This window comes from Pleurodeles waltl, chromosome 1_1 (assembly GCF_031143425.1).
Source record: "Pleurodeles waltl isolate 20211129_DDA chromosome 1_1, aPleWal1.hap1.20221129, whole genome shotgun sequence".
Classification (NCBI taxonomy): Eukaryota; Metazoa; Chordata; class Amphibia; order Caudata; family Salamandridae; genus Pleurodeles; species Pleurodeles waltl.
Genome location: NC_090436.1, coordinates 533550329 through 533572714, shown reverse-complemented (window position 1 = coordinate 533572714; position 22386 = coordinate 533550329).

The window sequence follows — 22386 nt, the reverse complement described above, 5'->3', positions numbered from 1 at the left end:
TTGAGCTCCAGCAGGGCACCATATTTATGGAATGATGCAAGCCAGCGCAAAGCGTAGGTTAGAGTAAAAAAATTGATGTTAGCCAGTTAGGGGTGGCGGTATGCGAGAAGGGGTTTTGCACCAAAAAATGACATTAGGCAGGTTAGAGTAACAAAAAAATGAAACACCAGCCTAGTGTAATTTTCTGATGCAAAACCATCCATACCACATGACTCCTGTCTTAGAAAAGACAGGAGTCATGCCCACCACCCTAATGGGCTGCACAGGGGACCAGGGTCCCCTGGGCATGGCCATTGCACCCAGTGCCTTGTAGGGGTCCCATTTCAGGGCCCCCAATGGCACTTTAAAAAAAAATACTTACCTGTACTCACTTATACTTACCTGGGATGTAGTCCCCCATCCTCCACTGTCCCTCTGGTGTGGGTGGAGGTGTCCCTTGGACCTGGGGAGGTCATCTGTGGACTTATTCCATGGTGTTCCACCATGGAAATAGGCCCACAAGTACCCTAACACTTGCCCTGACCCAGGCGTTAACTAATGGTGCAAAGAAAGCTTTGCACCATTATTTGACTCCTCCTCCCCCGTGTGTGATTTTAGCATGGGGAATAAATATGCTGCAAAAGGCCATAGAGTATTTTTTTGCACAGGAATGCCTATGTTGCATCTCATTGGCCCATGGTAGGTTTCCACGTCCCAAAAATGACTTTAACTCCATAACTTTGGCACTAGACGGGTCTAGCACCAAAGTATAAAAATAGAGTTAGTTTTGCACCGAATTTGCATAAAAAATAATGATGGAAATTCGGAGCAAAACAAGTATAAATATGCTCCTCAGTACTTCCACTTTTAGGCTGCACTTGTGCCCTACTTTTTTGGTTGGTTCCTTATGGCCTGTTTCTGGGTATGTTTCACTTCTCCCTCCATCCTCCGTTCTTAAAAGCCATTTCCTGAAATTTTATCTTCAGGATTGCGAGAGTTTGGAGGCGTATTCTCTGTATTTCACATTTTGACTGTGGGTGTCGTATTTAGCCTTGCTCGCCCTTGGGATTGCTGCGGCCACCAGGCTTTACTTTGGTGAGTTGATTGAAACGCAGCTCTGTGGTCTGGGGTCTGGAAAACAGACTGATGACTGATTTTCTGTATAGTATCTAGCTGACCATGATCTTAATTTGACGCCTCGAGGCCATCAGGTTTGACCTGAATGTCTTTTGTCACTTCATGTACTGCAGGCAGAGGCTGAGGCTCCTCTTACCTCCGAGTGTATATCTTAATTGTCTTAGTCCTTAAAGGGAGTCTCCAGAGACATATTTATTTTATATAATGTTTGTTCATTAAGTCTTTTCCACACATGTGATTTAATTAAATAATTAGATCCCTTTTTACCAAGAGGAGGGCTAAGCATCACTTTGGCCATTTGTACGGATTATCACCAGATATAGTTGGTGCCCAGATAGTATATTCTCTGTAGTAGCCTTTAACACAGATATGCCCTAGCCTGCTTTGCAGTTCCCTCCTTCAGTGCTTTGCAGTATTGTCACTGTGGATCTTCCTACTAATTCCTTATAACAGCACTCATTGCAGATTGCACCAAGGGCCAATCGTTTACTACAGGTTAGCAGATCTAGATAAACGTTTTGGCATTTTATAGTGGTTGTGGAGCCAGTCACTCAATTCAGGAAAGTACATTTCTACATACAGTTCCATAGCATTGGTCTCACTAGTGGTAAAATAGGATTTGTAGCCCCTTTCTTGATTTTGCCAAATAAATGCAGTTTCGGCACCTCCACACTCTTACCCCTCCACCTACCTGAGGTGCCTCACAAATAACTTCAGAGTTCCCTGGGTCAACCACAAAGGTCTCTCCAGTTAGTAGTGGTAACTGGGGAAGTCAGCAGTTGCTTTATCAAATTCTGAAGAGTCAGAGGAGTGTGTTGGCGGTTTGGCATCAATGATATGTTTCTCACATCTCCATTGATTTTCTCCCCTCGCAGTTGCCCCCACAGTGGATTCAAGCAAGTGGCAGGCTGGAGTGGGAGGGAGAAGAAGAGTAGGAGCGTTTGCCATGTGCCACCATCTTTGGAAGAGGTAGTGATCTCATCTGTGTGGGGCATTAGGTAGCTCTGCACATTACGTCCAGACACCAGCCATCCCTCTAGGACATGCTTGCATGGTGAGGTGGTCCTGAGAGGTCACTTTATAGCAGAAAATCTGCAAAGCTGAAGTTGTAGAGGGGACCTCTGAACTGCAGAACAAGAACAAAAATGCAAATAATTGCAGTATCTTTAGTGAAAGGTGATAGGTATAATAGAGCAAATAGGACCACTAGAAGGGGACAATGTCAACTACCTTAATGCCAGTCTTGAGAAGTGCTTATTTGAGTGCAGGGAGGATCTTACCCAACCTGTTGATAGCAAAACAGCTGTACAACTAAATCACCAAAATAAAGATGCTGAGGGACCACCATCAATAGGGAAAGGGCCTGTCATTAGGTCATCCCACTAGATCTACTCCAGGATCCTCTCCAGCTCCTGCTCCTAGGGCCTGTGTAAGGAGAGCCTCTCTTTTTTAGTGGGTATATTTAGGAGCTGGAAAATGCAAAAAATCACATTGTCATCATCATCATCACTTAACAGTAGCTCTTCAAAAGGAGTAAGAGGTCTTGTGGCAACTTCCTTCATCCATTGCTGCGTAGACCAGTGTCTGAAGTGTATGTAGTTGAATCATTCTCTCTGTGAAGTCCAAAGTCCCCCTTTTTCTCCTCAACTGTCTTGACCTTGCATCAAACATGTCTTGAGTGGTTGTACATTCTTACTCCCACCAAGCTTTGAAGGTCTGTCATATTGTCCCTGGGGTTAAGTCTCTGTTGCCCCAAAGTAGGGAGAATTTCAATGTATATTTTGCTGGTTCATGTCTCGTATCAATGATATCCCATGCTCCTACGTCACTAGAGAGACATAAAGTCTGGTATTTCTATTGTGGAGACCAGAAAATATCCCATGCAATGATTATACATATGATTGTGGTATATGCTTGGTGGTGAAACAGTCCATACTAGCCCAGTGGGATACTTCGTCCCTCATGATTGAGGCATTGCTCCAGAAACTGTGGTGGGCTTTTGGGATGGAGACAATGGTTAAAATGGGTTCATGAGAGAGAGAAATATTTTCGGAAATATAGGTGCACCCTCCTAAATTATTTTATATATAACCTTCAGGAACTACATTGACCCAAGATACTACAGGTCTGAAACATCCTAGATGACTCTAAACATGGCTGCTGTTTTGCAGTAAAAGTGGACAACTCATTCCTGTAAGGGCACCATGGCACTGACCAGTACAGACAGAAATTTATCAATGATGACTGGAAGACTTACCTAAACACAAGCTTTGATCGGCCCACAAAAAAAAGAAGGAGAACAAATGTGTCTGGAGAGGGCGAATTGGGTGGGGAACTGGAAAGTTTGATCTCTCTTTAGTGATTTTTAGTCCAATATTTTGAATGGATAAAAATGTAAATAAAAACAGATTGAAACCTACAGGTGCTTTTTAACAGGCTTTGACCCTAATGGACAAAGTGTGACTAAATTTGAGAATGTTACCTCCACATAATGATCATAGTGCGGATGGTTGATGTGTTCTATTATGTGTATCTGCAAAGCTCATTTTCACCTGTGAAGATCACTACTTCTGTCTTGTAGGTGTTGAGCTTGAGACAGTTGGCGTTCATCCAGTTAGTGACTTCATTCATGCAGAAGTTTTTCTAGGTTTTTGAGTTGGGGGAGTTGTCCAAGAGGGAGAGTATGAGTTGTGTGTCGGCGTAGGAGAGGATATTGATGTTGTGCATGCAGATGATGCTGGACAAAGGGATCATGTAAGTGATGAAGAGTGAGGGGCTGAGCACTGAACCTTGAGGCACTCCACAGATGAGTTTACAGGATTCAAGGAGTAAGGTGGTAGGCTGACAGCTTGTGTTCTATTTAATAAGAAGGAGCAGATTCAGAGGAGAGTGGGTCCTTGGGCGCCAATCTTGTGCAGGCAGTTGATGAAGATGGGGTGTGAGACCACATCAGATGCTGTAGAGAGGTCCAGGTGAATAAGGGTTGCAATGTCTCCTCTGTCAAGGATCATACGGATGTCATCTATGGTTGGCAATGATTTCTGTTTCTGTACTATGGTTAGGCATGAACATGGACTGCAAAAGGGGTGTGAAGAAGCTGGTCTGGAGAAGCTAGTGGCTACTGAGGTGGTAAGTGAGGTACTGGTTGATTAGTTTCCCTAAGAAGAGAGAGATAAGTCAGTAGTTGGAATGCGTGGCTTGGTCAGTGGATGGTTTCTTGAGAAGGGGCATGACGGTGACATATTTCCAAGTATGTTGGAATGTGTGTGTCAATGGAGGCATTGAAAATGGGTGTTAATACTTCACTGATCAGCAGGAGTCCTTTGGAGAAGGTGTGTTGGGGGCAAGGGGGAGAGGAGACTCCCCTCACATGGATGTTCTTTATGGTAGTAGTGATTTCAACACTGGTGACAGCGGGCCATGAGGTCAGAGTTTGTTCTTCGACCTTGATGGAAAGTTGAGTTGCAATAGTGACGGGCTACCATTGAGGGTCGAAGTTGCCATACATGGGAGTTATTTTGTTACAGAAGAATTCCGAGAGCTTGTTGCAAAGGTTTTCTGAAGTGGAGGTTTTGCTGGAGGCAACAAAAGGTGTGATGAAATCTTTGATGATGGCGAAGACTTCCTTGCTGCTATTAGTGCTGGCATTGTTGCGATCTGCAAGAGTTGTGCACTCTGTGTTCTGTACCTGCTGCTGGTAGCATTTTAGGGCTGATTTGAAGATGCCTTTTTCTGTGGTGTCTTGACATGTTCTCCATTTTTGCTCCAATTGCTTGAAGCTGTATTTTGTTCCTCTGTGTAATAGATGACCTGTGGTGGGGCTCTTGTTGTTGGGCTGGGCTTGGGGGGAGCCAGGGTCTTGGTGCATGCGGTGATGCAGCTGTTGAGGTTCTTGATGGCTTTTGGCAAGTTGTTGGTGGGCTCAGGCCAGAGTGTAGAGAGGGCGGAAGCCCACTCCTCTTCTGTGATACTTTTCAGCTTTGGCTGCCGGTTCCAGGAGTGGTGAGTCTGCGGTGCTGAGGGATGGATTTGTTGAAAATAATGAGGGTGTGGGCTGCCCAGGTAATAGTTGCTGGCTTGTCAACTGTGATGTTGCTGATTTGGAGAAAATCCGGTGCAATAAATGTCTGGAGGTTGGTGTGTTTTCAGTGAGGTACTAGGTGAGGCCAAGGTTTGCAAGGTTTTCTAAAAAGGCCGTAGGGTTTATGCCAGTGTGGCCTTCTAGATGAAAGGTGAGGTCTCCAAGGAGGATGAAGATGTTGGCATGGATGATGAGGGTTGCGACGAAGGTTGCAATGTCACTGGCGAAATTGATATGGGTTCCTGGTGGTCTGTATACAAGGGTTTCACCAAGGGAAAGTTGCCTGTGAAACACCTCCTGATGTGAGGTGTTCCATGTAGCTGGTGGCGGTGTTCATGTAGGTAGTGCAGCTCATAGTATCTTTGAATATGATGGCAACTCCACCTCCGGACTTATGCTGACAGTTTTGCTTGGCTATCTTATATCCAGCTGGGATGGCTGTACCGATGTCCAGTACAGGGGTAGGATTTAGCTATGTTTCAGTAAGAAAGAGCTGGTCTGCAGAGTAGTCATGCAGCAGGTCATATCTTTGTGGCTTGCTTGGTGACAGAGCAGGTGATGCAAGTGTGGCATGTTGTTTTAGTGTGCTAGGTCTGTGTGAGCATGAGCAGATAGCTGGTTTGTGTGATTGTGAGCGAGTGGGGTGCTGTTGTTGTGAGTGTGGTGGGTATACAGTGTGGGAGAGTGCATGTGAACTTCCAGAAGACTTCATGAAAGAAATAAAATGTATATGAATTGGACACTTACATAGGAATTACTATTTACTGTAGTTTACTGTAGTTTTACTGTGGAATGGCTTTGTTGTCAATGCTTCATCAAGTCACTAAGCATCAAAGTATATAATCCTTTGGTAAACATACGCCCTGAAGCAATCATCTTCTTCTTGTGTAAAGGATTAATTTAGAAAAGCAGGCCTGAATCATGAAAATCCTAAACTCCTTTTAAATAAAAGCCTGGCCTCAGGGATAGTATCTAAGTCATTTGAAGAGACTATTACTATTCCTCTACAAAAGAAGCAGTGTGAAGATCTCTTGAATCAAGATTATCACCCTATTTCACTTATGCCATTCTCCTCTAAAGTTCTGGAGACTAATATGACACATGAACTGTCGCCACCTACAGGAAGCCAGTTCTCTTGAGCTTTTTCAAGCTGGATTTCCACTGGCTCACTATATGGAATTAGTCATGTTATCGGTACTCGACAACAAGTGCCCTACTGGAGACAGAGAACAAACTGTGGCTCTGATGTTACTGAATCTCTCAGGCACTGGACACCGTTGACTGTGAAATCATGGTTGGCCATGTGGAGGTGGCTGTGTTAAAAGGCCATGCACTTAAATGGATCACATCATTCTTATGCAGTCATTCAGAGGCTGCACACCTTAGTCCATTCAAAACCACTGCAGTTTAGGTGAAGTGTGAATTGCCTCAGAGTTCATCCCTCTACCCCCAACTACTTAATATTTATATGAGGCCTCACATTCAAGAACTCAGGAAAATAGATTGTCTTATACACAACTATGCTGATTACTGTCAGATTCTCTTTCACCTGGGTGGGTTGACCACCTCACAGGTAACATTCCAAAATACCATGAGCTTTTTCTTGGCATGGATGGCCAGCATGCAATTGACATTAAACACAGACAAAACAGAAATTGTCATCTTAAAAAACAAGGACTGTCTGTGGAATCAAATGTACTGGACAGTAGTACTGGGTCCGTTCCCCACATCCAAAAGACAAGCATAAAGCCTGGGAATAATTATCAATGAGGATCTATCTTTAAAATCACAAAATGGTGCTGTAATCTCTTCCTGTTGTTTTTTTTTAACCTTGGGAAAGATAACAAATAGCCATAATTTTTCCCAGGGTGCTTTAAAAACGGTAACTATGGCTTTGGTCACTTCGAAACTTGAGTATGTCAATCCCTTATACATCGGTCTCCCCAAAAAAATGATTCACAGACTACAATGTTTTCACAACCAACTAGCAGGGCTGGTCCATAGTTCACCTAGAACTATGCTCTTTGCTGAGAGGACTCCATTGGATTCTCCTAGAACAGAGAATAAAACTTGAAATATCTTGCCTTAACTTTAAAGGGAGGGTCAAACCATTTTCTATATAAACATTAAAAAAGTAGGGCCATATTTATACTCCGTTTGCGCCGAATTTGCGTTGTTTTTTTCGACGCAAAACTAACTCCATATTTATACTTTGGCGTTAGACGCGTCTAGCGCCAAAGTTCATGGAGTTTGCGTCATTGTTTTGCGTGAACACCTTCCTTGCGTTAATGATATGCAAGGGAGGCGTTCCCGTCTTAAAAAATGACTCCCAGGCATGTGCGTGGTATTTATACTCCTGGGCTAAAATGACGCCCGGGAGTGGGCGGGGCAAAAAAAACTGCATTTGCGCCGGATTTTAACGCCTGGGTCAGGGCAGGCGTTAAGGGACCTGTGGGCTCAGAATGAGCCCAGAGGTGCCCTCCCATGCCCCCAGGGACACCCCCTGCCACCCTTGCCCACCCCAGGAGGACACCCAAGGATGGAGGGACCCACCCCAGGGACATTAAGGTAAGTTCAGGTAAGTATTATTATTTTATTTTTTTGTGGCATAGGGGGGCCTGAATTGTGCCTCCCTACATGCCACTATGCCCAATGACCATGCCCAGGGGACATAAGTCCCCTGGGCATGGCCATTGGGCAAGGGGGCATGACTCCTGTCTTTGCTAAGACAGGAGTCATGTTAATGGGGGTTGGGCGTCGTAAAAAAATGGCGCAAATCGGGTTAAGGCGATTTTTTTGCCTCAGCCTGACTTGCCCCATTTTTGGACGCCCAAACGCCATTTTCCCCTACGCCGGCGCTGCCTGGTGTACGTCGTTTTTTTTTACGCACACCAGGCAGTGCCGGTCGGCTAACGCCGGCTAACGCCATTCAATAAATACGGTGCCCGCATGGCGCTTCAGAATGGCGTTAGCCGGCGCTATTTTTTTTTACGCAAAACTGCGTTGGCGCAGTTTTGCGTCAAAAAGTATAAATACGGGCCGTAGTGTCTAGTTTGAGAACTTTTCTGTCCTTCCTCCTCTTTCCTGGTAATCCCTTGAGTTAAGAAGAGTGGGATGAGTAGCCGTGGATTCTCTTGCTCTAGCTCCCTCTCTCTGAAACGTTCTTCCTGTAACTTGTTGTTATACAAAACTAATTCAGCTTTATGAAAAAACTCAAAACTTGGCTTATTAAGCAGGCATACACTTCTAAACAAAATAATACTCTACCTAGTAGTTCCCCCACTGTGCCATGATACCAATGGCGAACAAGCGCTTAATAAAATTAAAAAACAGAGAACAATAAAGGACTAATTAGAGAACCTTACACAAAGCCTAGTGGGCTTTCTTTTGCCTTTCCTAGAAAATCTAAATGTATAAATTAATTAATAATTACATGTTTTCAGTATTTAATGGAGGGAACTTTTTTCTCAAAGAAAAAATCAACTGAAAGAAGCCAGAGGTTGAATAATGAATAAAAGTCACATAATGGAAAATGTAAAACATTTAAAAAGATGGGGTTTGATACTAGTTACTATGTTTGCAATATTAGTAGCAACCGTATGCTGAAGACTGTGACACCAGTTGTGAATAAAATATTTTATTCAAGTTAAATACCACACCGTCATGAACATAAAAAAGGTTGCAGAAGCTGCTACGAGAAGGGAGCATGCAATATCCAAAACATCCAAACCACTACAAATCATCAATTGTCACCAAATAAAATATATCCCCCTGTGTGTTCCATGATTTTGGTCATTGAAACGATGGACTCATGCAGAGGTCTCTACAGCATCTCCCTTTTATCAAAATACAACATTAAATGGAAAAATATCAGTCTATGTACCTCACAGTACAAGCCAATTTTCAATAACACAGTGTTTTTTTACTGGTAATTTTATGATTTTCTTTGTTGATATCCCTCTAAAGAAATAGGTCAACTTTACTATCCTTAACTTTAGGTAGATGGTCCACTTGCGAGCACTAATTGTTTCCTGCTTGTGATAGAGCTGCTAAGAAGGACGAGGATTCCAAGATAGCAGATGCACTATCAACCAACGGAAGGAGGAGCAACGCATTAGTTGTTTGAGCGCAGACCAATAAATGGGAAGCGATGATGACGAAGGGAGAGAGAGAGGAGGTTGTGGTATTGGAAGAAGATGGAGATGGGAGTAGTGGTGGTGGCTGGAGATCAGGAGTAAGGAGTGACAGCATGGTGAGTGCCAGCGGATCATGAGGGCAGAGAAGCCACAAGTCTCAGGCCCAGCAGGCATGAGGGAAGGTTGTAGCACTAACAGAAACAAAGGAGTCAGAGCAGATTGAAGGCGTCAACAGCATCCAGCAGCCCGAGCCGGATGAGGGAGACAGAAAAGATCCGGGAAAGGAGCAGATAGCCAACAGACTTAGCTGCCGACAGGAGACACTAAGGTCCCCTCCACCATGACCCAGGGACTGGGTTGTGGCCCCAGGCAAGTGTCTCTTTTTTCCTTATCGCATGTGCTTAGATGGTGGTACACAAAGAGAGAGCACCATGGGTGGAGAGGTAGTTGGAGAATAACCACATACACTGTCAATTCAGCAGTTGCACGTGAATCAGGTGGTGGATAGCACTTCTGTCGGAGACTCCATAAATTTGGCCTATATCATTGGACTTATCCCTGTATGATTCATTTTGAGGGACCTGGATCACCCTTATTGCCAAAGGTTTATCTGAGGGAAAAAGACAGCAACAGAAGAGAACAAGAAGGGGAACCTGAAGAGAAAGAATGAAAAATGGACCTCTAAGCCATGTTGAGAGGAACCATATTAAGAGATCTAAATGCCTAATAAAGCACATCCATTTCTCTAACTCCCTTCTGGTTGCGATGTTGATTGGGTTGGCACTTACACTAATCTGACAGAATTCCCTGTTATCTTTTAGACAATAGTAGTTTCCTGATACTTTGAGTTTCCTTTGCAAACAAATCTAGGTTTTTGACCTCCACCTTTCATCCAAATATACACCATGTTCATATTAAGATCACTAAACATCAACTTGTTGGTATCATAACTACAAAGACTTCTATAGGTGTTGTTCAAGACATCCATAGCACATTTCTCACTGCTTGCTACTTACAACACAAGTTTAGACAATCTAATTTATAAAGTAGATTAATTATCAGATATGATTGGAATTCTCAGCGAAGCTAACTCCAAAGCAGAGGAACACATATTTAAATTAGAGGCAGCAGTACAAACTGAAACATGAAGTACAACACAAAGTGTGTTTCAGAAGTATGGAAAGAAAATATGAAGACCTTAAGAATCGGCTCAAAGAGGCAAATTCTGAATAGTTTGGATCCCAGAAGGATTAGATGGCCTTTGGACAAGTGAAAGAGATGACAAGAAGACTATTGCATGTATTGTTGAGCTGTTAAAAAATAATGTACTAAGTGATGAACAATCATAATTTCCATAACATCTTATTACTGCTAGGGTTTGTTGGATAGCTTCTGTAATCACTAAAAGTGATGAAACACCAAGGACTTTTGTTGTCTATTTTCAACCTTTTTCATAAAAGAGGAGATCCTATTTAAAGATAGGGAAAAATAATTATTTTAAGCCCTCTATTTTTCCCACATTATGTTTCTCTATATCCAAATATCTATGGGAAATTAAATTCTACAGACGGAATACAGAAGATTTGCTGTACCTGCTACAACAGTCACACTGGCTGTTTCAAAGGTTCTGTGGAACAGGCCCCTTTATACGTGACCCAAGTTCAAAATGCCGAGTAAATGTGATCTCCCCTCTCCCCCCTTTTTAGTAATAAACCAATATACTATGCATCAAGAAGATTGAGTAGAAAGAAGACAGGTTAAATAAGTCCTAGGATTAAATAATGTAAATAATGCCACTGTGTTCATTAACACTAGGATGCGTAAGAGAGGGGCACAAAGTTGGGACAATTCAACACCATCAGCATGAAGAAGCAGCATGGAGAGGCATTGAAGGGGTCCACAAAACGGCCAGTATCCATTCTGAAGAGGGCTAAAGGGAAAGGGAAAGAAGTAAAGAAAACCAATCAAGAGCCATTTTTTCAACTACTAAATTTAAAAAATCAGTATATATTATTATGACTCAGTTTTTACCTTTCAAGGTAAATGTGTTAATTAGTGCGAGAAAAACTGGACAAAGATAATAAAAACAAAATAATTCTTCAGGAAATGCATCTCGCATGTAATAAATTAGAAAGGCAAGTGAATACAAAAATACAAATGAATGAAACAAATACTGTTCTTCTTTGCAAAAGCTGACATAAAGGGACAGGTACATTATTTTGTGATCTGATATGATTGTCAGATAATGAAATGTGAAGCTACTGATAAAGATAGATAGATAATAGCACAGATGAAAAATCCCTGAGCTTGGCATCATATTATGGGTCAACCATTAATGAACTAGGGGCTTTGATACAACGTAAAAATTGCTATGTAGATGTAGCAGGGTTCTATAGTTACGATGCTGGGGATTAAGGGGGTCAATGAGCACTAATCTCAGCTTGATTCATACAGCTCACTAAATGTGGGCATATTTTCAATTGGCGGAATTTGTTAGATGCATGGAGCAGGAACCATCTGAATAAATAACAACATACTCATAAAATCGCTATGTATAATATAGCTGCTAGAGTATATTTCTTTTTCATGATCTCCAATATTAAATCACAGCTTACAGATATTTGGCCAGTCATCTATTCTGATCATAGTAGTGTAGTAATTAACTCTGATCTAGGCAGGGGCCCAAGGTCGAAGGAGCATTACAAGAGGAAGCTAGATTTTTAGAGAAAATAACATTAATTATAAAGAGTTGGGGCAGGTAGTATATTAAAGTTTTTTTATTCATAGATGAAGCTGAATAAAATTCAAAGCATTCAAATATAATAAACAATTTAAAAATCCTTCTAACAAGAGCAAACACCCCCCATTAGGCGCTGGAAATGTCTGTATGAAAATTGAAATATTTAATGAGAAGGCGCAGTTAACAGATGAGCTTATTTATGGACAATGTGTTTATGAAAATAAAAATAAAGTGAGAGGAATGTTAGTGCAGCAAGCCAAAAGGAAACAATCTAACAGTGAAATTGCATAAATCGAAAAGTTTCAAAACAAAAACTAGAATATAAAGAAGCATTTTCTGCAATTATATGCTAAGAAATTAAATGGCTCAATGTTTCACTTTCAAAGTAAATGCGTTAATTTGTCCCTGAAAAACGAGACAACTATGATAAAAACAAAATAATTGTTCAAGAAATGCATCTAACCAATAATAAATTACAAAAAAATGAAAACAGAAATATGAATGGATTTAAGAAATGCTGTTCTTCTTTGCAATAGCTGCACCTAAAGGGACAGCTATGTTATTTTGTGATCTACATGATTGTCAGATAATGAAATGTGAAACTAATGATAGAGATAGACGGGTAATAGCACAAATGAAAAATCCCTGCACCTGGAATCATATTATGGGCCAGCCACTAATGAACTAGGAGCTTTGATACAACTTAAAAATTGCATGATAGATGTATCCAGCTTCTATAGTTACAGCGTTTGGGCATATGTGTGCTCTACATGGGCACCACTATTTTTGGGATGTACCAAGGGAGGCCTTTTGCTCATTGCCTCCTTAGTTTTATATTTTCCAATAGGAAATCGCTATTTGGGAAATGCAAAACCGGCCCATTGACATTAATGCAATGGGATTCCTTATTCACGATTTCCCAATAGCGATTTCTACTTTGTAGGAATCGCTATTAGGCAATCGATTTCTCTGTACATAGCAATTTGCATTTTCTAAATAGTAATTTCTAGGAAGTTGTTATTTAGGAAATTCAAAATTGCATTTTAAGACATCTGTTCCCATGTGTTTATGAAGAAGAAAATAAGATGAGAAGAATCAAACAGAAGAAAGAATCGAAAAGTTCAAAAACAAAAACTAGAAAATGCATAAGCATTCTCTGGATGTATATGCTAAGAAATTAAATCCTAGCAAAGAGGAACTCTTCACGTTTCTTCAACATGTGTCCATTGCTCATTTAGAACTTAAACGAATAATTTGTCTTGAATCTTCTTTATTTGTAGAAGAAATTCTGCAAGTCATTAAAGATGTATGCATAGAACCTTCCCAGGCCAAATGGTCTACAGAATGAGGTATACAGAGTTTTTGCAAGTTTACTATTCCCTTAGTTACACCAGATATAAAGAAGATATGGATTAAGGGGAAGTTTCTGGTAATGTTTAAAGAAGAGAAAACAGTTTTTTTCTAAAACCTCTAAAATATCTATTTTATTTAAGTTCTTATTGGCCTATCACACTTCTGAATATGTATTATTACATTGCTCTGAATGTTTTATCAAATATATTAGCCTCAGTGGGGAGCATGGTAGGGTAAGATCAAGCTGATTTTATATCTCAAACTCATTTTCTTATAGAAACCAAATCTTACCTTTCTAGTCCACACTGGGCAGGGATAATAGTTTTCAGACGGAGAGAAAGCATTCACTCTGGTGAACTGTGAATTCTTATGGGCAGTATTGAAGCAAATGAAAATACCCATCCAGCTTATCTTGGCGTATAAAGCAGCACAAATATAAATGACAGGGACTAAAATGATAGGAGTGAGTATCTTCATTAGCGAGGAAAAAGGGCAAGGGTGCCCACTCTTTTCTCCTCTGTTTGTGCTGTTTATAGAACCTTTTGTGATAAACATATGAATATTTAAATTATTGTATAGCTGTCTCCCGAAGGAACATTATATGCCGCTAATATGGTTTTGTATCTTGATCCAGCGAAAAGCAATATGGAAAAGGCACAAAATTTCATTAAGAAGTTTTTGCAGGTATGCAGATACAAAAAAACTATAAGGCAAAAAAAGTATACCTCGCGGAGCAATCAGTATCTCTCCTCGTAGCACGACCACTGATTCCTTTAAAGAACTCTGTAAGATACTTAGCAGTAAATAGTTTCCTCAATGTCAACATGATCTATGAACTAAATTATGTCCTATTGAATAGGCAATCAAGTCATAATGTACAGCCCTGGGAGCAGAAATTATTTACGTTTATTAGATTCATTAATTTAATCAAGATGGGCATCTTACCCCAAAGCCTATTTTTATTCCAAACCATCCCTTGCAACAAAATAAGGCATTTTTCACTGAAATAAATAAAGCATTGTCTAGGTCACTTGGGTGGAGAAAAATTGATGTATCAGTACTGTACTGTACAAGAGTTGGTCCCTACCCTATACAGAAAAGTATGATATAGCTGCTTCAGCAGGATATATAACAATCCAAAATGGATAAGAGTGCTATAGCCTCTTGGAGATGGCTATAGTGCTCCTGACTATCGATGGGAAGACACAGGAATGTCATAATCGTCGGGAGCCTGAGGACCTCTTGAATACATTAATCCAAATGCTAATCGAACACTCCCTGGCATCCCGAGATAAGGACCCTCGCCAAGCAGCGACAAGTCCCCTAGGAAACATCCTTCCTACCAATCACCTATAACAAGAACGGCTGTCTAAGGAACCATCTACTTTGAGCTACAAAAATCCCCTCTCAAGCCCTAAGAGACAGATTTCTTACCACTAGTGAATCAATCTATCTGTACCTGGGTACGTTGATCTTCAGGGCACTGACACTTTATGCATCTCACCTGTTCATATTGGTTCGGACTGTCATGAACATGATTAGCTCCCTGTTCAGAGTTTATGCCACTGTGACAACCGGGGTAGCTCACCCTCATAAAAGTTCACAAGCAGAGCACATTTGGGTGCTGTCAACTGGGCACTCACAGCACATGGACTATCACAGTTGTACTTCAATGCATGCAATATTCTCAACTGTGTTGCATGTTATTTAGAGTTTACTCATTGTTGCCCTACCAGGGACTATCAGTGCTGTTCTGGGAGATTGGTGTATATGTACCTCTTGCTCACTTTACACTTCGTCATTAAGGCTGCCACCCTCTTCGCACCCCTTATCTGTATGGTCCTTTAATGTCAATGGCGTTGTAGGATATGCAAGACAGAAAATAGTATTGTCCTTCCTTGGCCTCAACCACCTAGACAACACCCCGCTAGAGGAAACACACATGTCCATAGGGGAATCAGAGAGGCTCACAAGGGATCAGGTGGGTCGGGCCATTGCTGCCTCAGGCCCTAAACTGTCTGGGGCACTGGAACACTTAACAGCCCTACAATGCCAGAAAGGGGTGGGTAGACAACCTCATCAACCAACAGTGCCCAGTAAGAATCATACGTACATGGTGTGGCCCACAAGAAAGATTTTTGTTCGCACAGCTAAAATGCCAGTGCCATACATGTGTGATTGTATCGGTGTACGCTCCCACTGGGGAAAAATGAATTATTTTCATAACTAAACAGGGTGCTAACCAAAATGCAGAGCTGTGACTTAGTAGTGGGAGGTGATTGGATCCTGACTTCTGCTGCCCAGACATGCATGACAACAATAACAGGGAACTGCTGCTCAACCTAATGAAAGACCACTTCATGGCATAGCCCTGGTGACTACTTCACCCCACAGACATAGAATACACAATTTTCACCTGCCCACACAGTGTAGAGACATGCATTGATTACTGCCTTGTCAGCGTGTCTCGCCTCGCCAGGGTTTCGAAGTGCACAATCAGAGGGCAATGTATCTCTGACCACACCCCCACCTCCATATCCATTGATCTCACCCTACAAACCCTGAGAGATAAGTTGTGGAGGATGATCGTTCGTAGATACTGAATCAGTGAGGAACAAGGCAAGCTACCCATCAATCTCATGAATTACCTGGAGACAAAAAACTAAAATGTATCCGCTGCCCATATGCTTTGGGCTGCTGTGAAAACCAACACCCACGCCATAATGATGAGAGATTCAGTGGAGACTGGCAAGAAGTCACAGGCTCCTACACAACTCCTCGAAATAGAGCTCTGGGCTCTTAGCAACGCATACCATTAGGCTCCGTCAGCTGCCTCCCTGGACCTTCTCACAACCAGTAATGCGAACTGAACACCTTGGTCACTGAGACAGCTGAAAAAGCCTTACATGAAATAAGAGGGTGCCACAAGGAACATGGCAAAAAATGGCAGGAGGCTCCTGGAGTTTCAAGTCAACCAAAGACAGGCTGCATCCATGTGGAGATGCCCCTCCCCTCCCCACTCCAAACACTTACATTGGGAATCCCTTGCACTGAAGTCTCCCGTGTCCAGGAACTTCAGTCAGACCTGGGGAGAAACAAAACAAAAAAGGACGTTACAAGAAAGGAGGGACTGGCCAGGAATAACACGCTACCAACACTCAGGAAGTACAGTGTAGGGTGGCAGAGCAAAGAGACCGAAAAAAAGAATGGACCAGGACATGAGAACGCTATGGTGTATGGAGCAGCATGCCGAAAAGGAGGAAGATACTGTGAGAACACGCACGAAGAGTGTTCATGCATGAGAGGAACCTGCAAGCTGGGACGCCATAGATTGCGGTACAGGGCTGAGAAAAGCTGACTCCCTCGAGGATACTCGGAAGATGTGGACCGAGGAGTGGTGGATGCAGCTAGACGATGCCTGTAAGCCGGCTACAACTCAGGAGAGTTGTGTCTTTTCGGTGAGTGACTTGTTGAGGGAGAGCACATAGTCAACAGTGGGGAGTGTGTCCACTGCATTGTGTGAAGGGGAGTGGGGAACCCGGGTGCTGCCTCCTCTATTAAGTTTTATTTGTTTACAAGGTTTTGGTGTTCCTGTATACTGATTATTTTTTCCTTATTTTTTCCACTTTCTGCTTAACCCATTGCCCTGGTTAGAGGAAGGGTGTCCCCTTAAAAAATTATCACCAGGCCATCGTAGGAAGTACTAGGGTTAGTGGGCTCTTCCTTTTGCTAAGGATCATACTATCCTCCTGAAACCCCTAGAAGGGAGTGGTTGACTAAACCCACGATCTTGTGAGAGTGCTACCAACAATACAAGCAAAAGCATGGTGTCTAGGGTGTTATGGTGAAGGAACCCTAACTATGTCGTAAGGATGTACTACTTACGGCCTCCTTTCCTATTCTCCCTTAGGGTGGTGGCGACCACAACCTCCTCGGAAGACCTGTGGGGAAGGGGAGAAAACAAGAGAAAACAATCTGTGTTAATACCTGATACCTGCTTAAAGAAGCACTTGTACTTTTTCAGTTTGAAGGACACTAATAAAATAACACAAATAGTAAACTAAATCAGCAACCGAAGCCATATATCTGCCAATCACTCCTACAATCCCCCATACCATGCCTCTGTGCAACTAATGGTACTATCCTCAGCTGTCCCAGAGCTATAACATAGGACTTTGCTTCCTTTTATGCAGCCTTTTTGACAAGCAAAAACAATTTAATTGAAGAGCTTGCTCTTCCATAACTCACCACAGAAATCAGAACAGAATTGGATGGTGCCATTACTAATGAGAAAAGAGAAGCAGCCATCAGGGATTTGCCACTGGGCAAGACCCCTGGCATGGTCAGACTCTCCACAAAAAGTTATAGACTGATGGCAGTGTCCACAGTTCACCTACTGGTGAGCATATTCTGAAACTTCTTATCTCTCTCCCCTTCCTATACACTAGAAGCCCCAATACTGGAAAATGACTGTGCCTCTATCTCTTTGATTTATAACATCGACATTTTGTGCAAAGTCCTATCCAACAGACTGAAAAGGTACATATCCTCGCTGGTGCACAAAAATCAAGTGGGGTTTGACTTGGAACAATTGCCTCTCAACCACATGCATACGCTATTACTCTTACTGAGGAATGCCCAGAAAAGCAACGAGGAAGAGGTGGCCCTAGCCTTAGACATTGAGAAAGTGTTTGACTGAGTGGAATGGGACTTCCTGTTCTAAATGATGGAACAAATGGGAATAGACCCTGGTTTTCAATGGCTGACACGTTGGCTTTACTACCATCCAATAGCAACTGCAATGGGTACCTGTTGCCACAGATTGACATCAGATGGTGAACCAGGCAGGGTTGTCCACTTTCCTCCTGGCTCTTCCTGCTCAGTCTGGAGCAATTGGCCATTCTCATACATACATCCCTTATGATTAAGGGCATTCCAACACCAGTCATGAACTGGAAACTGATACTTTATGCAGACTAACATCTCCCAGCACCTCCATCCTGACCTTGCTGGAACTTATTGCCTGGTTCTGTGCCTTTACAGGCTAGGATAGCAATTGGGCTGAAAGTGAGGTGATGACCATGTCCCCGATCACAATTGCTCATGCTTTACATCGTCTCCCATTCCTATGGTTGCAGACAAAAATTAAGTACAGTGAAATTCTGCTCAACACCAACTGGCAAGCCATGGTGAGGAATAAGTTCACCCCCTGTGCATCCTCCCTAAGCAAAACCTTCTCTTCCACTCTAGCCAACATGGTGACATCCCTCACCCAAGTCTCCATAACAGATCCCACTACAGACTTCCATGCCATTGCAATACGTCTCTTGGCTAATATAAGAGCCTAGAGCCCAACCTCTGAGGTTTGGGTCTGAGAATCTCCCCCATGAGGCAAGTCTCAATCATAAACTTAAGTGTGCATCCCAGTGCAGCATTTAGTCAAAGGACTACTGCATTTCAGAACAGTTGTAGGTTGGGCCAGCCCTAAGTCATGTGAAAAATGTCTGCATCTGGGTGCCAAACCTGGGGCACTCACGTGGCTCTCCCCTTTAGATGACCTGAAGTCTGTGAGGTGTCAGATAGGTCATATAGATGCATTTGAACTGAATGTATTTCAGACTCCTATTTCTAGAGACTTTATTGGGATATGCCAGGATCCAGCGCCATTCCAGGTCCATAAAGTCACAACCCAATATTCATCACCACTTGGTCCTGAGCGCACCAAGGTCCTCAGTACCAGATCATTCATGGGTCTATAGAGCCACGTTACCAAGTGTCTTGCCGATCCCATAGACATCAACAATTAGAGTACTGCATGGGTCACCGGTTCCTCTTGGTCTCCATCCCAGAGTTACCCAAAGGTCTGCACCAGGGCTTCATAGGTCAGGAATTGTCCTGGGTTCAAGGTGTGCTGAGCTGTCAGTTCCTCCAAAGTGATGAGGGCCTCCAGGTGATAGCAGTTAGCGACCATCACAAGCCCGTATTCCATCCATTTTGAGAGTTGAGGAGCCATGCATAAGGGAAGAGGATCTCCATGAGGCATTCCCACCAATAGCAGGGCAGGGGCATAAAGGGGTACACATCTAGTCTTCACAATACAGCTCTGCCAACATTTTAAAGCTGCCATCAACAAAGTAGGAGGCTGTGGAACCACAGCTACCGGGCAAAGCAGCCATACCATCAGCACTCCTCGATGGAGCACCAGTCCCACAAGGTCCAGCTCATCCCTGGGGTCCTCATTAAGTCACTGGATGACCCACTGAAGCTGCACCGCCAGGAGGTACAGCTCAAAGTGGAGATCCCCCAGGCACCCCTTATGTGGCAGGTGCTAAAGAATGTTGAGGGACAGTCTATGCTGGCCCCCATCTCATATCATCTGTCAGAGCAAGAAATCTAATTGCAGGACCAAAGAGGCTGGCACCCCTACCAGGGCTTCATGAAAAAATATGAGGAAGCATCACCATCTTGAAGATGCATATCTGGGCCATGATGGGCAGCTGTAGAGCTTTCCAAAAAGGGACACAAGCCCTAAGGGATCAGAGTGCTCCTGTCAGGGTGCCCTCCCATATATCTTCAAGGGTGTGAAACACCTGGATACCCATGTATTTAAAAGACAATGAGGACCGGGTCAGGCCCGGTGGAAAGCTCAATGGCTGCTGGGCTCCCTGTGTCACCGAGAACAGATAGATCTTGGCCTTATTGACCCAAAGTCCTGAAAGGGCCCCAAACTCTTCCAGCCATCAGATCACACCCATGGCATCAGCAGGGCCATCAGCCAGATAGAGCAGGAGGTCATCAACATCAAGTGAAAGGATGTGTTCACAGCCATCCACAACTATGCCCCTGCCCCTGCTCTCCTGCCAAAACAGTTCCGCCAAGGGCTTGATGGCCAATTCAAATAGGATGGGGGGATATTGGGCACCCTGCCTCTACATACCTCATTTTGAAGAGAGATTGTAGCACCCGTCCTGACCTGGCCCATCGGGTTGGTATACGGTAACGTGACCCAATTAATCCGGCCCTCTCCCAGCTCCACTTGATGAATAACTGCAATTTGAACCGTTTTGAAGCCCTTTTCAAGGTCCACCAACATGAACATGGCACCCGGTAGGGACTGAGCTGTGGGGCTATATAAAACATGATAGAGGTGTCTGAGATTAAGGGAGGAACTGCAGGCTGGAATAAAGCTATTTTGATCTCTCTGGACGAGTGTCGGCATGTAAGGTAAGAATTGAGATGCCAGAACCTCACTGAGGTTCTTGAAATCCATGTTGAGTATGCAAAGGGGCCGAAACATGGAAGTAGCTGCATCTACAATCTTGATCTAAGGGAAAGAGACCACAGTTGCACTCCTTGTGGTCTCAGGCAAGGTTTTCAATCTTGGGGCCATTTATTCTACAAATGTGAAGTAAAACTCTGCGTGGAGCCCATCCGGGCCTGGGGTTTTGCCAGCAGCCATTTTTTTTATGCCATGCCTAATCTCCTGCACCATCACTGGGCCCCACAGGTCCTCCCTGGCCCCACAGGGCAGATTTTGTAGCAGTAGCTGGGACAACTTCTGTGTGGTGATAGAGCACATTGTAGTAGTTCATAAACACAGCATTGATGGCCCCTGGGGAATAAAGTAATGTACCATCAGCTGCTTAAAGCCAAGTGATGAGTTTGCCTTGAGTCTCAGACCTAATAAGCCAAACTAAAAGCTTCCCTGACCGGCCCTCTTCCTCATCGGCTTGGGCTATGTAATGTCTATAGCCATGACATCTTTGATGCTCCAGAGCAGTGTTATATTGCTCCTTCGCCTCAAGGAGTCTATTGTGTGGCATGTGGTCCACCCCCAAGGCATTATCCAGTTTGTGGAACATGTAATCCAATGCTCGCAGTTCCCCAGCCAATTTCCTCCTGAATCCCACCATTGACCTGAAAGGTGGCCGAGGACCACCACCTTGAAGGCCTCCCGCTCCATCAGACCTGTGGTCACTAAGCCGCTTTTAAGATCAAAGTACCCAATAATGGAGTCTCAGAAGGAGTCCCTATATTAGGCATCTTCAAAGGGTTAGGTCACCAAGCCTTAATCACTGGGTGATTATCAATTGGCCGGAAACCCCAGAAGCAATGGGCTGTGGTCAGAAAGGGTGCGACCAAGATATTCAGAGTGTGTCTTATATTGACTCAACCTGCTTGACCACACAAATCTGTCCAGCCTACTTTGCAGTGCATAGATATGGTAGTAGTAGGAAAAATTCTGTTCCACCCTATGCTGGGTCCACCAGATGTTATCCAGCTCCAAATGCTGCACCCACTCTCGGAGACCCACAGCTAATGTATGTGCTTGCGCCCTGGTATAGGGGGTGGAACGATCCAACAAGACATCGGCGACACAATTAAAGTCCCCTCCCAGAAGAAGATCCTCAACATTAGGTGGCCCAGGGATGCCGAGAGGGATTGGGAAAAGGTCACTTGTTTCTGGTTTGGTGCATTCATACTCCCCAGTGTGATTTCTCTACCCAGACACACCTCCTTTCTTTACCAATAGAGGAGTGACCCAGCTCAAAAGGAGTTCCGGCCTAATCCACACTAAGGCCCCCCTGAGCATATGCGGTGTAAGAGGTGGCACATAGCTGGCCTCACCATTGTCACTGCAGGTGCCTCCACCCCCGTAAGATGGGTCTCCTGCAGCATGGTGATGTATTTCCCCCCTGCGTCTAGATACTTGTGAAATCGATGACGGTTGGTTGTGGACCACATCCCCCAGGTGTTCCATGTCATAAATGTGAGACCTGGGTGCCGAGTAGCCTTCTTACCAATTGGCAAGGGTGTCTCATGCATCCAACCCCAAATCACTTCTGTATCCACACCTTCCACCAAAGCATGCATCTCAATCCCTGAGACAAACAACAAATACCCCAACTTCGAACTCCCCAACCCAAGGACAGTTCAGCTCAGCTCAAACACATGAAAGA